General features: G+C 42.0%; 1 long non-coding RNA gene across 1 annotated transcript; it reads right to left on the bottom strand.

The window, feature by feature from the left end:
* Positions 1–392: 392 nt before the first annotated feature.
* On the bottom strand, positions 393–3,275 carry LOC109615718. Its single transcript, XR_004575722.1, has 3 exons — positions 2,906–3,275; positions 1,578–1,733; positions 393–1,443 (listed from the first exon to the last, which is right to left on the bottom strand). It is a non-coding gene; the product is annotated as an uncharacterized LOC109615718 (long non-coding RNA).
* Positions 3,276–15,380: the final 12,105 nt, after the last annotated feature.

The raw sequence follows: 15,380 nt of genomic DNA, 5'->3' as shown, positions 1-15,380 counted from the left end.
TTACGCCTAGTTATTAATCATAGGTTTTCTAAAGACAAATGTCCCCAGAGTCCCAGAGTAATGGTAACACTCCACTCATTAGTTTGGTTGATAAACCATGCCAGTGTCGGGCATTAAAGTGAAAACTACATTTTGTACAAAAACCAACTTACATGACACAAAACAAAGGGGAGTACAAAAAACTTAGTACAGAACGCAAAACAACGTCCAGCACGAAAAACAACAAACGGTACAAAAAACAACATGCAGTAACAAAAAAATTATAATGTGCCGTACAAAAAACAACAGAGTACAGAACAACATGCTGTACAAAAATCAACATGCTGTACAAAAAACAACATGCTGTACAAAAACAACGTACAGTGCAAAAAACTATGTGCAGTGCAAAAAACTATGTACAGTACAAAAAACTATGTGCAGTGCATAAAGAATAACATACAGTACACAAAACGACATACAGTACATAAAACAACATTCAGTAAAAAAACAACATACAGTACAAAGAACTATATCCATTACAAAAAACGATGTACTCTACAAACAAAATTATCCAGTACAATAACAACACAGTGCCGAAAACTATGTACGGTTCACATGCTGCTATTTTATCGCTGGTGAAGGGTGGTTAGGAATGGAATAAACTGTGTTTGTTGTTTGCTGTAACTTGGTTGTGGCAGATTCACCAATAATGATTCAGGCTTTAAAGCTTGGATCCTACTGTTAAACAATAACGACGTGGTCACCCAATCTGTGTTTTGGTAAATAGCTGAATTATGGATCTAGAGACAGACAGAGCTATGAAAACAAGGCCTGACCATCCAAACTGACGTACAGTAGTAAGTGCACATATTTTCATATTTTTCTGTACCATATTTTGTGGCTATACAGGTTTATTTACATTTCTGTTGTTTATATGGTAAAAAAAACAAGAGTAAACCAACCAGTTTTAGACTGAAAATGTTTTCTTTGATACAACTGCAAGGAGAAGCCCATTAAAGGAGTTATTAGTTTAACATAATGTCATCAGCTCCCCCCTTCCTTGAAAGAACAAAAGTGTAAAGGCCCCTCCTATATCATGTCATGTCATACCTGGACCACCCATTGAGATGTTTTGTTTAGTAAACAGGCGATACATTGGTTGAAAAAGAGAGTCAACATTTTGAACTCACTGAACATATGTGACTTGTAATGTACTGTGGTACATTATGGAAGTGTTCTCTGAACTCTGGTTGTCTGAAAGAGTGCAACAATTTACATTGATAGCGCCCAGAAATGCTTTTTTTTTAAACTACTATAGCCACATCATCATCATCTTCTGACAAAACACTTCTCTTACTTAGCTTCCTGCAAGTGTGTTATTCTGTGCTGGAGAGCATGTGATCCGTATTGTTTTGCCTCCCAAGAAATAGATGTTGTTTGGATAAGGCCTCCTGGAAGGGGTCACTAAGTGACAAATTACCCAAATTGTCTCAGTTAGGGTTAACTCAACACACATGCTGATTAAAATTAAATACATTTCGAAATATTACTTTTGGATATCCACGTGAGATGTGTTTAGGTGTGAAAACATTACTCACCTCCTAATATGCCCCCAAACTGCAAAACATCATTGTTTTTGAACTTCCGAATATGTTGGCGCCCACTCTCTCTACGGACCCAACTGGCATAGATGAAGAATGACATCATTAGAAGCAGAGTTGGGCTGATGGAATAGGATTCTCTGGTTCCAATCTCTGTGAAATAGAATATTTTCCACTGAGTCATGAAGCCATATATAAGTGCTGACACATACTCTACATCTCGCTTTCGGCAACTTCACCAGTAAGATAGCTCATTCGTTCATTGGTATGCCAGGAAGCTAGCTAGTTTCTTCGTTGGTATGCCAGGAAGCTAGCTAGCTTGCGAGTTGTAGTTGGCTTGCTAGCAAACGAGTCGACCATGCATAGATTCATAACAATACCCGTTAACTTTGAAATATCACAGCCCTTAACACTCTATAGTGCACACTTTTGTGATAAAATAAGGTTACTTCCCAATGGCACTCTATTATCTCCAGTTTTATATGGCCTGGTCTAATGTACTTTAGCATACATGGAATACCAAGGAATAGGATACCATTTGGGACAGTACTTTGTTTCACCATAGTCTGATAGCCTGTCATTTAAGTATTATGGTTTCCTTTTTGTTGGGTTTCAGCATCGCTGGCATTTGCACTTTAAACAAAGTTAGAGAAAAGTGCATTCAAGCTTCCTTCTCTTTGTTTCCTTACATTTGTATTTCATAATTACGTAATAGGTTTTAGTTAATGTATCTGGTTCACCTCAAAAAAACATTTTGGAACCGCCTTACGTTCTGGCTATCATCACATTAGCATTGAAGACCACTCACTCTGTCACTTCCACTCTAATGGTGAATTCATTTAATCATTTCATGAGTCTCGCATCAATGCATTTGGACAGGGCTGTACATACGAATGGTACATCTCAAGGATTTCAATGTGCAGGCTAAGTTTCAGTCCAACACTACTCCATATGTTTATTATGGCACACAAAAACTGTTCTGATCTTCCACTTCCTTTAACAAAAAAACAAATGTCACCATTTGGTAATCATTGAGAGATGAAATCGTACTTCAAATACTACACATGCATGTTTACTTTAAGTTTTAAGCCAATTTACCATTGACGTCAATACAATAACAGCTCACGTTCCACACAGACAGCTAAAAGTTACGAGTAGTTCGTAGTCCGCCTATTGACATGTCTGTAGACAACTATTGCGGTGACACAATGACTGTTGTACTGTGGTGAAACATCCAATTGTCTCTGTCGTCACGTAAAAATATGAACACAAAATGACAGTCTCTGCATGACATCAGCAGCCCGGGACTGCAAAAACATACTTACTCTATTCGCTTTAAAACGGGAAACCTGTACCATCTCATGTTCGTGAAAACAACCGTTGAAAGACGTGAAGAATAAATGTGTCTCAACCAGCAGCACTCCACAGCGCACTAGACGAAGAAGGAACTACCTTTTGGGAGTCATCCCTGAATGGATAACAGTTTGAGTTACAGTTGAATTCTGAGAGTACCTTATTATTGACAGTGTAAAAAAAGTTTGGCTGCTGTTGAAGAAAATCAACTGACAACCTAATTCTTTGGGTGCAACTTAGACCAATAACACACACACAGTGTTTCTGAGTCTTAATAACGACGTCAGACTCCAGGCTAGCGGACACTCTAAGGGAAGCCATCTGTTTTCCAATAACCTAGTGGACACACTGTTTTTGGAAGAATGACTGAGTCTACCGCTGACCTTGGGTAGTCAATGTCCTCTGGACCAACTCTGGGAGCTGATTAGGGAATATCACTTCACCCAGACTGGCTGTGTGTTAACACATATCTACAGGCCACATCCGTCCGGCACTGGAGCTCATTTACCCACAGATAAATTTGACTGACAAAAGGTCATGAGAGCTGGTGAGTTGTGTTTGGTGGTTTTGGTTTGGGGGCCCTTGGTCCTCTGGCTTTAATGGTCCTGTGTGTCTCCAGCTAAGCGCTGAGGACTTGCTTTGCAGAGAGCATGAAGGGGAAGGAGGGCTGCACGAGTGTACGTGTGTGCCAGAGTGTGTGTGTGTGTGTGAGTGTGTGAGTGTGTGCGGATACATTCCAAGGGGGCCACAACCTCAGAATCAGATCTGGAGTGTGAGCTGTGATGTAGCTGAGCCAGGGGAGCAGTCGAGAGGAGACGTGCAATGTCGAGCCAGAATGATATGGGGGGGGGGGGGGGGGGGGGCTGCCGGTCAGCAGGCACTTCGCCGTCTAATGCCTGAAAACAAACCCTGGGCTGTAATCTTTGAAAATGGAGGAGCCATCAAATCCTCTGGGTCATTTTTGTAAGCTTTCTGTTGCCCAACATGCAAAATATGAATTATTCATGGCTCTACTGTGCTCGTCGTCGCATGAGAACAGCTTTCCCAAAGTACCGTCGCATCACGTAATTTCAGAATGACATCCATGACCATCAGAAACGCTGGCGCCACAGATTCATAAAACCACAAACCGTATTCATGGACTTGAATGAAAAAATCATTCTTCCAGAGAAAGACTTTGCAGTCATTAGTCGTAATGCAGTGATTATTTGGACGGTCACGGCCTTGCAAGTTCCATGTTCTGGTCTGTATTGAAACACTCGTGATGGGGCCTCTGGACCGACATCGACGTTTTGGCCAGATTAAAGATGAGGGGAGGCAGCTGCAGACAGGAGCTCACACCATCTCTGTGGGGTCAGGGCAAATGGTCGATTATATGACATGAAAAGCCTTTATGGTCTGACCTCTCTGAAGACTTTAAAGAGCCCGAGACTTTGACATTGACTTTGGCAAGCAGTTGCTGATTGAAGACAGGTCTTCATTATTTCCTGTCTACTGTATATGAGGAATGTTTACGACACAAACTGTGGTCAGAGAGTCCACAGGGAAAGACTGCAGAGGGCTGACTCGCAGCGACCCTACATGGCCCCAGATGCTTCAGGAAAAAAGTGCTCATTTGTTTTAACCTCATTATAAAACACTCCTTTGTCTACATTGGCTCCTTAGATATGAAGGAAAGGGAACGGAGACAAGTGTTCCAAGGGTCTGATTTGGAGCGCTCCTAATCACCTAACTCCTAACCACCTAGCTCCTAACCAACTAGCTCCTAACCACCTAGCTCCTAACCAACTAGCTCCTAACCACCTAGCGCCTAACCAACTAGCTCCTAACCACCTAGATCCTAATCACCTAGCTCTTAACCACCTAGCTCTTAACCACCTAGCTCCTAATCACCTAGCTCCTAACCACCTAGCTCCTAACCATTTAGCTCCTAATCACCTAGCTCCTAACCACCTTGCTTCAAACCACCTAGCGCCTAACCAACTAGCTCCTAACCACCTTGCTCCTAACCACCTAGCTCCTAACCACCTAGCTCCTAATCACCTAGGTCCTAACCGCTTAGCTCCTAACCACCTAGCTCCTAACCACCTAGCACCTAACCACCTAGCTCCTAACCACCTAGCTCCTAACCACCTAGCACCTAACCACCTAGCACCTAACCACCTAGCTCCTAACCACCTAGCTCCTAACCACCTAGCCTATTCATGTCACAAGTTCTCAGAAATCTAACCTCAGGTGGTGTGACATTGCTACAGCGGTATTGTATGGGCCATGTGAAATGTTGTCAATGTCATATCTCATGTTGAGCTCTTTGGAAACATACCTGACAATGTAGAATGGGATGCATGGGCTAACAAGCACAATAGCTTCACTTTGCATGTGTGTTATTTGACTTTTTTTAGTTTTTTGGGCCGTCTTGGGCCGTCCCTATTGTCTGTGTATATTAATAACACTGCACTTTCTGACGTTAACTCCCTCATACAGGTTTGACGCTATCCTACAACTAGCCCCTTACTAATTACCCTACCACATAGCTTTACAAAATATCTAGCATAACTTCTTTGACTTCTGTCTAATTCTTAACGGGTAGCGTGTAGGATCGATCCTGTAAAAATCACTACATTCTCCTCACTACATTCTGCCTGCAATGCAACTTTCACTATAGCAGCCCTTTGGTTTAAATGAATGAATTTTGCCAATTGCAATTATGTTATCTTGGGCTGTGGAAGAAGTATATTGTTTATTATGGATAATGACATCACCGTGACTTCTAAACTCTGACCCTTTTTACCACTCATCACCATGACCTTTACACTCTGACCCCCTTCAACACTCATAATGTTTAGCTTTTCACTGTGACCCCCTTTAACATTCCTCACTGTAATCGTTACACTCAAGTTAAATGGCCCTTCAACACTCATCACTTTGACCTTTACAATCTGACCCCTTTCAACACTCATCACTGTGATTGTTACACTCTGGTTAATTGGCTCTTCAAAACTCATCACTTTGACCATTACAGTCTGAACCCTTTCAACACTCCTCACTATGTCCTTTTCACTCTGGTTAACTGGCCCTTCAACACTTAACACTGGGATATTTACACTCTGGTTAAACGACCCTTCAACGCTCAACACTGTGACCTTTTCAGTCTGGTTGACTAGCACTTTAGCACTCAACACTGGGACCTTTACGTTCTGTTTTTTTTTTCGGGGGGGGGGGGGTTAACACTCAACACTGTAACCTTTGCACAGAATTTGTTGTAAGTCTTAAATCTAAACTTTTATTTGACCTATCTGTGTTTTTGTGCCAGTTTTATCACTACAAATAGGTTTCTATGCCTTATCTGTATTTTTTTTATGAGTGTTATCATGAAACAGAAGTTTCTATGACTTCTCTGTATTATTCTACAAGTGCTATCACTAGCCAGAGGTTCTATGACTTCTCTGTATTTTTCTACGAGTACTATCACTACACAGAAGTTTTAACAAGAGGCAGGGCCCCCATGGCCCAATTTGCATCTAGTCTCTCCAACACTCTGAACGGAAAATTGCATTATCAGACTCATGCCATTAAACCGTCACAACTGATTAGCGCATTGTTCAGGCACCTGGAAATGGCAAGCAGATAGAACTCTCTGTAGGTCTTTGAACATTAAATCTGTTTTCCAACCAGGCTAAAAATAGTATATTGATGAAGATATTCCATTATTTTAAGTCTACAAATGCAGTGTGGTGGATATTTCTTATAGACAAAGCCTTGACAGAATGGTGGTTTACCAGTTTGGTGCCTTTTGAGATTTTATCAGGCTTTAAAACACATTAAACCCATCTGAAAGACTATAGTTAGTGCAGATTTAAGGGCTTATTTACATTATGAGAGATAAAAAGATATGCTTATTTTAGTTTGCATCAGAGTTTGAATTAGACTGGTATGTTCGAGACGTACCACGCAGGTACGTTAGTCGACAAAATCTAGTGATTTCTGTGAGCACTGCACATAAACTCTGACACAATTTCTCTTCACACTTGCAAACATCCACGCGAGACTCAATCAAAACTGTGGCGCTCGCTCCCATTTGATATCTGCGAGTTTGCGCCACAAAATAATGTAAAGTCTCCTTTGATATTTCTTGGAAAAAGCATTTTTGTATTTTCCTTGTGTCCTTCTCTGTTTAAACTTTTGAGGACATGAGCCTGTGGACCACACCTCAGAACTACCAGGGCCAAAACTGGCCAATCCCCAGAGACTGGTTCCTCTCTGGGTTTCTTCCTATGTTTTGGCTTTTTAGGGAGTTTTTCCTAGCCACTGTGCATCAACACACATTGCTCGCTCTTTGGGGTTTCAGACTGGGTGTTGTCACAAATGTTTTGTAAAAGCCCTTTGTGACAACTGCTGATGTAAAAAGAGCTTTTTACAATAAATGTGACTGATTGATTGACATCTAGAATAATAATTTAGGACAGACAAATGGTTGATAAGGAAGTCATGAAAAAACTTCCTGACTATCTAACAGAGAACATTTGTTAGAAGAACACCATTTACAAAACTCCAGGTCTCCCTTGCAAAAGAGATTTTTAATCTCAATGGGCTTTTCCTGGTTAAATAAAGGATAAATAAAAAAAAAAAACACGCTCTCCAGACTAGATAGTGCTGGAAGAATGCAATTCATTTTTCTGTATAAATTAAGGTAAATCTATAAACATCCCTGTGGACTGACACGCTGTGATCTATCCTGTACTGTTTTAGTGCTAAATAATGCTTCTACATTTTGTTGACAGCTTTAGTTTGGACATGAACAGTTAAATTCAGAGTTGATGCAAATATTGAACTCACTAAAACTACAAACAGTGCAATATGGTCCTGCCTAATGTTTATGCTTTAAAAAGAGAACACAGAAAATCAGCTTAACACGCACTGTGGCTGAGAAATAGCATGACGGGATGTTGCATTCACATTCATCAAATTCCTCAACTACAATCCATCTCAGATAATTTATAAACAACTTCAGGATTTGCTGTAAATGTTTTCTTTTAGCTTGTGTTGAGGGTCCCCGAAAAGCTATGGCAACGCTACGTAAAAGTCCAATCTAGACATAACATAATAACATAATAAAACCTATACAACCGCAGTGGCTGGAATATATAATTCCTTTACTTCCTTGCAACAATGGTGACTTTCAGTTAGTTTTGATTCAGCGTTTTATTCCCAGACTAAATTTGAAATCCTGATCCTGAGTGACATTTTCAAACTGCTACGTCTTCTAGGCGAGTGAACGTGTTGTTGCATTTGGCATGACTTAGGTCATTTAGTCTGTCTTGAATGTACAACGAGGGAAACTTCTCAAGGGTTGCTCAGGCCAGAGGACTGTTGCGCTCCAAACTTACATAAATGCTCTGAGGAGCAAGGGGTTCAAATGTACACCCCTGATACACTTTAGCAATAAAGTGTGATAGCTCATTTTTTTTTGATTTACAACTAATATTCTCGCCTTTCCACTCTGACTACTTAGTCCAACGCAGAAAAAGGCTGATGATGATGATTGATGATAATAACACACACAGCAATGGGAGTAGCAAAATAATTTAGGATCCAAGTAAAATGTGCCTAGAGGTAAGCTCAGGAGCATCCAAGGACTGACAGATGAAACCGTGTTGATCTCACTGGATGTTTAGGGCCTGGGGGGGCTGCGTGTGTGTGTGTGTGTGGGGGGGGGGGGGCAGCGTCAATACAGTCAACGTATCCTCTGTCTCTGTTCTTGTCAAACACCCATACTTTAATTTCCTCCTGGTATTGGGGTGGTTGTGTGTGTGTGTGTTTATGGCACTAGCTTCACACTGTTGGCTCTACATAAAGGATTTAGTGAGAAGACTTAAAATGTAGACCGTCTGTGCTGAATTGGCGAGACATGCTGTCCGTTTGGCCTTTTGTCACCTGAAACAGCAACATTTAACCGCAAATTATTCTTCCATGTAAATATTTGTATGAATTGCAAATTCAAGAAAGTATGTCATGGAGCTTTTCAGGTTAGTTTGATCTGTTATCTGGATTGTATACAGGCTACGTTATAATTCATAATTTACTGAAATCCCACATTGTACAACCGATTATGTTATACTTCCTCGAGGTGAAAACCTTGGTTGGATTTTGGTGGCTCCCCATCACGGGTCGCATTTTATATTGCATGTCCTTTCTCTGACTTCTACAACCACCATGGTATTCGGAACTCTGAGCACTGCAGCAGCCTTGCATGCCGTTAGACCCTCTATTCTGCCTTGGGAGGAACATTTGAGTTGAGAAGTTGAGACAATCACTCGCATGCCATTTTGTACAGCAATGTGGTAGCCCAAATGAGCTGCCTGGCACAACAGTGTTCGTAAGACAGTTTTGCCGTAATTGCGTTAAATAACCACGTGATGTACCCACTGCCTAACCCAGAGTTTAGGTCAGGCATTAAGTTAAGGACATTTGCACAATTTCCTAACCAACCAATTGAAGCAACACAGGTCTGAAGGGATATCCCTTTACATACGGCAAAGTTGATCTTTTGAAATTCTTATTGAATCTGATGCCGCCATAGCAAACTATATGTCGCCATAGCAATGTGGAATGCGGTTCATTAAACTATTGTCGAAGTTGTCCGTTCCAGATTTTAGTTGTGCCCGCCAATTTCCACCCACTCCTTTTGAAATCCAATCAGCTTCTTCTCCTTGTTGCCATTGGAATTCAAAGATGGGGTTTATCCTCAGCACTGATTAGGAGGGGAAATAAAACCAAGGCATTTTCACATTACTTTCAGTCCTCTGTCCTGGGGTTGGCTTTGTCATTAGACTAAGAGTGGAATAATGTCCCATGACTGCATTTCTCTGCTAACCACATCTATCATAAAGGGTTGGTTTCTCAAACCTGTTCCATTATTTTTAGAGGTACGATGTTCCCGTGGCAATCACCTTCTCGTCCAGAGAGCCCAGGAATCCCAAGGGACAGTTTTTGGTGTCCTCTTATTTTGGCAAAGCATTAGATTCCTGTCGATTCCTGTTAAAATGCTACCACATAAACCACATAAGGATGTAAAAAATGTATCACCTAATTAGAAAAGATGGGGCTTGTATTAAATTAAATCCACCTCAATACGCTTAATAACAGGTTTCCAGACTCTGAAGACATGTGGATCGGTTATAACATAATTTTTCATCTAAAACTGAGTTCCACCATTTATTATGTTGTGCCTGTTCTTTGATAAGATTAATTTCTTTCATGGTACAGAGGCTATGGAAGAAGGATCAACATGTCGAATCTCCATTAGAAGAGCATATTCATGAGGCATAAAGGATTTCATATTTTGTCGACAGGTAATTATAGACTTATTTTTTAGCCTAAGCCTATCACTGGCAGAATTGAGATTTCTTCATGGCGGGCGGTTTCTGATTTACCTCCAAAAGCCTCCCTTGGGTGAGCTAGACCAGAATTATGCGAATCGAATCACTGGCTACATTGGGTTTCACTTTCAGGCTTTAGTCACGCTGCTAGGTTTTTTGACGCCCACCAGAGATTGCCTTTTCCTCCGGTGTTTTTACGCCACGACACAATGTTCATTTCCACCCACTCACTCAATGTACATGTGGATCTTATGAAGTGCTTTGCAGTAAACAGTAATGCAACCCGTCAGGACTGCGAGTCTAGTACAAATATACTAAATATATATATATATATATATATATATATATATATATATATAAATATGTATGTATTTATTTTCCCCACCCACATGGAGGCAGCACTCTCTCCCCACCCAAACTGAGGCGGTGTAATGAATGCATCCCAGCTGTTTTGTTTTCACAGGGGCAAATGTTAGAGCAGATTTAGGGAGTACCTGTGGCATGCTGGCAGGTACAGTGTACAAGGCAAAGCCCATGAGCTCTGGGGGCCACCCAGACACTGAAACACACACACACACACACACACACTACTCTCCTGCTTTCTCCCACCTGGAGAGAGGAGCATGTCCATGGTCCTTCAAAATAAACACAATCCATAAAAGTAAAATAGTGAAAATCCCCTTTAAATGTACGTAGCTTGTGCTAATATCAAGATGAGGCTTTTTCTGTAGACGTCTTTAGCGATTAAAGATAGATTGCAGGATTTTGAGCCGCTGGCTGTAAAAGTCACAGTGCCGAGCTCAAATTGGCTCATGTATGTGCTGATTTGTGCCGCATATCATCAAAACCACTCGCTTTCATATTTAGAATTTCATGGCTAGATCGGGAATAATAGTGTTCTAATCATATTTTATGCACCTATAAACAACATAGTACACATCTAGCCCCACATCTAGGTGTAAAAAAATATTATTATTATGTCCTGGAATGTCCTGCATGTCCTGGAATGTCCTGCATGTCAGTCAGTTGTCCTGCAAAGACAGTCAGTTGAGCTCACTCAGTCATACAAGTTCAGGTAGATGATTGCCATCATCATTTAATTTTGGAAAGCAAAAGGACTTATAAACATTGTGAAAATTTAAAAATATTTGTTTCATATTTTGATTGCAATTAATTATTGGGATATGGACGACAGCAGGTTTTTACAAAAAGCAGCTACAAGTATACACAAAAAACTTAAAAGACAAGTATTAACAGTGTTTTAATGGTATGGAAAAACATGCGGACCAGTGGGCTACTGTGGCTGCCTCAGATTTTTCTTGTGGCCCCGACCGCATCAAAGTCACCCATCCCGGGCTTGAATGCATCTCAAAGTTTCTCAGAGATCCCTGAAAATGTCTGCCATGATGTGGAATAGCAACGCAGTGGTGACTGAGGCCACGCAGGGATCACATCTCTACCCAGTGGATACCAGGCTCATGCTACGGGAATCTGAGGGTGGGTTCACCATGCTTGACAAAATTATTAAAAAATTCCTTTTGGATACTACTTTCTGGGTGGCTTGGCGATAATCTCAAACATGAGGTGATGTGGAGCGTGTCCAACACAAACCTCCCTCGAGACAGCGGCATGCCAGGGACACACAGAGGTTCGACCTGCCTGAACAAAATGTTTTCAGAAGGTATGTGAAGAAAATGCTACTTCTTTAATAGGGCAGTAGGCAATATCATGTAAAGCTCTTACTTTATAAGGCGGCGACCTTGTAACTTGGGTTGAAACCCCATGTGGTAAAAATTCACTTTCTGTTATGACAAAAATGGCCTATGGCTTTGTTACTGCACTAACCCCGTTGAACACAGAGCCCATTATGTCGTTCAAATTACACACAATTAATTTTAGAGTGACCCCCCCCCCCCCCCCATAGTTCCGAAGATGTTTGACTGGAAGGCTGAGTGAATGGCGGGCCTGTCGTTGGTGATGCATTGTGTGTGTTGGGGCCTGGTCGTCAGAGTTTTTTTTTTGGGGGGGGATGCAACCACACAGGCCCCGGACGCCCTGAGAAACGCACCCGCGTCAGGTGCAGCGTGGTCACCCTAATGCCCACTGACAGCCCGTGGCTTGGCCTCAGCCGCAGGCGTTCAGGAAGGCACGTCTTAGGTTTCGGTCAACTCCGCTTCGAGTCTTTCAGGGTGGGCGTGATGGGGTTCCAAACCCAAAAAACAGAAGCAGGAAGGGCCGCCACGCTGTGCCTCCAAAAGAGCCTGGCGAGGCGGGTGTCTCAGTGCCGGAGGACCCCTGTCCGTGTACATTTCACCAAGTAATTAGATTATTAATGTGGTGTGAAATGAAACGAGATGGGGGGGGGGGGGGGGTTTGTTGACAAAACCGCCTCTCTCTGAGGGGAAGCCCTTCATTCCACAGTGCCAATAAAGCACATGGTTTCCTTGACAAAGCCAGTTTTACAATGGAGTCGTCGTAAGAGCCGCATCCAAGGTCCATCCGCAGTGCTCGTATAAACAAGTTCCTCACAATTACTTTATTTGACCCCACGTCTAACTCCCGGCTGCTCTCACGCTCATTACAAGGTTATTTCAAAATAAAACAATTATTCATAGGTTGCACATGGGGGTGTATTTCCTACCCCCCAAAGCTTTGCAATAGCTTCCAGCTGTCTGTTTAGGACTCTGGGAATATTTTTCAGCCCCAGTCACTTGGTAATAGCCTTACAGTTGATTAGCAGTCCTCCTTTCCAGAGGTGAAAGATGATTGTCCCCATTCTGAGTCATTTAAAAAAACTGTGTTCCATATGTACTTTTGTTGAGTTTATGCTGATTTAGTTGCATGGTCATTCCCATTCATGCTACCTTGGGTCTAATTTAGTATTTAAGTCAGATTTATGTCAGGGTTTCACGTGCATGAAATAAATTGATGCATTCAACGTGAAACACTGTATATGCTAGACATTTGGTAAAATGTGTTAATGTCAATATTTCAAATCTCAAACCAGACTGAGATATTGAGCTATTTCCAAAAATCTGAAAAAAGAAGAAAAAAAGATAAATAAACATAGCCATGCAGTGGCTTAGCTGAAAAGCACCAGCTGTTGGCATCTACTCCTTCACTATACACTTGTGTGAAAACTGTGTGCAGGCTCTTGTTTAGAAAAACCCCAGAAGAAAGTTACAGATAAACAACAAATACATTCCACTGGCTATGGGTCAGTGACCTAGGCAATGTCTAAACCAGACCTTGAGCTGCAACCCCTTATAGGTGTGTCTGCAGACGTGAGCGGAATGGAAAGGCACACAATGTATTCTTCTCCAGGGAGAATTTGCAGAGGCTCTGGCTCAGATCACATGTCACATCCAAACACCAGATTTCCACATTTCCTGCGTCTTTCGTAAATAACGAAGGGCGTTTGTTTCCTCCATGGGTTCGCCAATTGTCGATTTGCAAAGAACATGGGAAGGTATTAAAGTGAAACTGTCCTCGGCCTTGTACGCAGGCCGGAAGCTGACTAATTTCACTTGTCATTAACACGGCAAGCCATTGGCTGTTTTACAGGGAAAAGCAGTCTGCACACGCTCACTCCGTCATACGACATATGATGCAGTGGAGCCCACATCTGGGGACAATCACGGGTATCAGTCTTGACAGCGTAACTGTCAACACGCATCTCCTGCACCAAACCTCTGCCGGCTTTCATTTTTTACTCCTCCATTCCAGAACCCATTTCTTTGTTTTCTCCCCCCCGTGCCGTAAGCCAGGAGCTTGTTTGCACAGATGACTCCATGATCAAATGTTTTTCACTGAGGATAAAAGACTTGACCCGAAATGCATTCTTCAGCAGGCAGGTTTTGGAAATAAACTGCACATACTTGGCATCACTGGTGGTGTTTGTTCATGTGTTTACTGTGAACGTACCTGGTAAAATATGACAGGGGTAGACATTCTGATCAGAGTCAGTTGTTCCTACTTCCCACCAGGGGAGAGCTGGCTGAATTGGCTGTTAGCATTCAGGCTTGACAGAGCAGTGTTTGCTCTCAAAGTTTCATAAGTCTGTTGAATATCTTCGGTAGCTATGTGAGACCGAGGCTCTAAATGGAAAGGATAGTTATAACTATCTGAAAAATTTGGTTTGAATAGTCTTAACTTAATCTTTCTCTCCAAAAGGCTTCTGAACTCAAGTCAGATTCTCATCTCTTAGCTGTAATTAGCTCCTATTACTTAGTTGTACGTTCTTCACTGATTACAGCGATAAATCAATTGTTAGCAGCACACACAGTTCTGCAGGAAAGTGGAAACCATTGTCAAATTTTAGATTATAGAAAATATTTATTTCCTCTGAGGTATCTGCAGTATAAGAGTTCTGCTTATTGTTATCCTGTCTGGTTTGTTAAAACTGCCATATACACCGATCAGCCATAACATTATGACCACTGACAGATGAAGTGAATAATCCTGATCATCTCATTATCATGGCACCTGTCAGTGGGTGGGATATAAATATTAAAGTGATCCAAGGAATGAAAAGCGGTGAACCAGTGACAGGGTCATGGGCGGCCAAGGCTCATTGATGCACGTGAGGAACAAAGGCTGGCCCGTGTGGTCCGATACATCAGACGAGCTACTGTAGCTCAAATTGCTGAAAAAGTTAATGCTGGTACTGATAGAAAGGTTTCAGAACACACAGTGCATTACAGTTTGTTGCGTATGGGGCTGCGTAGCCGCAGACCAGTCAGGGTGTCCATGCTGACCCCTGTCCAGTGCCCGAAATCACCTACAATGGGCACGTGAGCATCAGGAGCAATGGAAGAAGGTGGGCTGGTCTGATGAATTATGTTTTCTTTTACATCACGTGGATGGCTGGGTGCGTTTGGTTGCTTAGCTGGAGAACACATGGCACAAGGATGCACTATGGGAAGGAGGCAAGCCGGCGGAGGAAGTATGATGCTTTGGGCAATGTTCTGCCGGGAAACCTTGGGTCCTGCCATTCATGTGGATGTTACTTTGACACGTACCACCTACCTGAGCATTGTTGCAGACCTTGTGCACCTTTTCATGGCAA

The sequence above is a fragment of the Esox lucius genome, chromosome 4 (assembly GCF_011004845.1).
Source record: "Esox lucius isolate fEsoLuc1 chromosome 4, fEsoLuc1.pri, whole genome shotgun sequence".
NCBI classification, from domain to species: domain Eukaryota; kingdom Metazoa; phylum Chordata; class Actinopteri; order Esociformes; family Esocidae; genus Esox; species Esox lucius.
The sequence above is the reverse complement of the archived record's forward strand: the minus strand, read 5'-3'. Positions and strand labels throughout refer to the sequence as shown.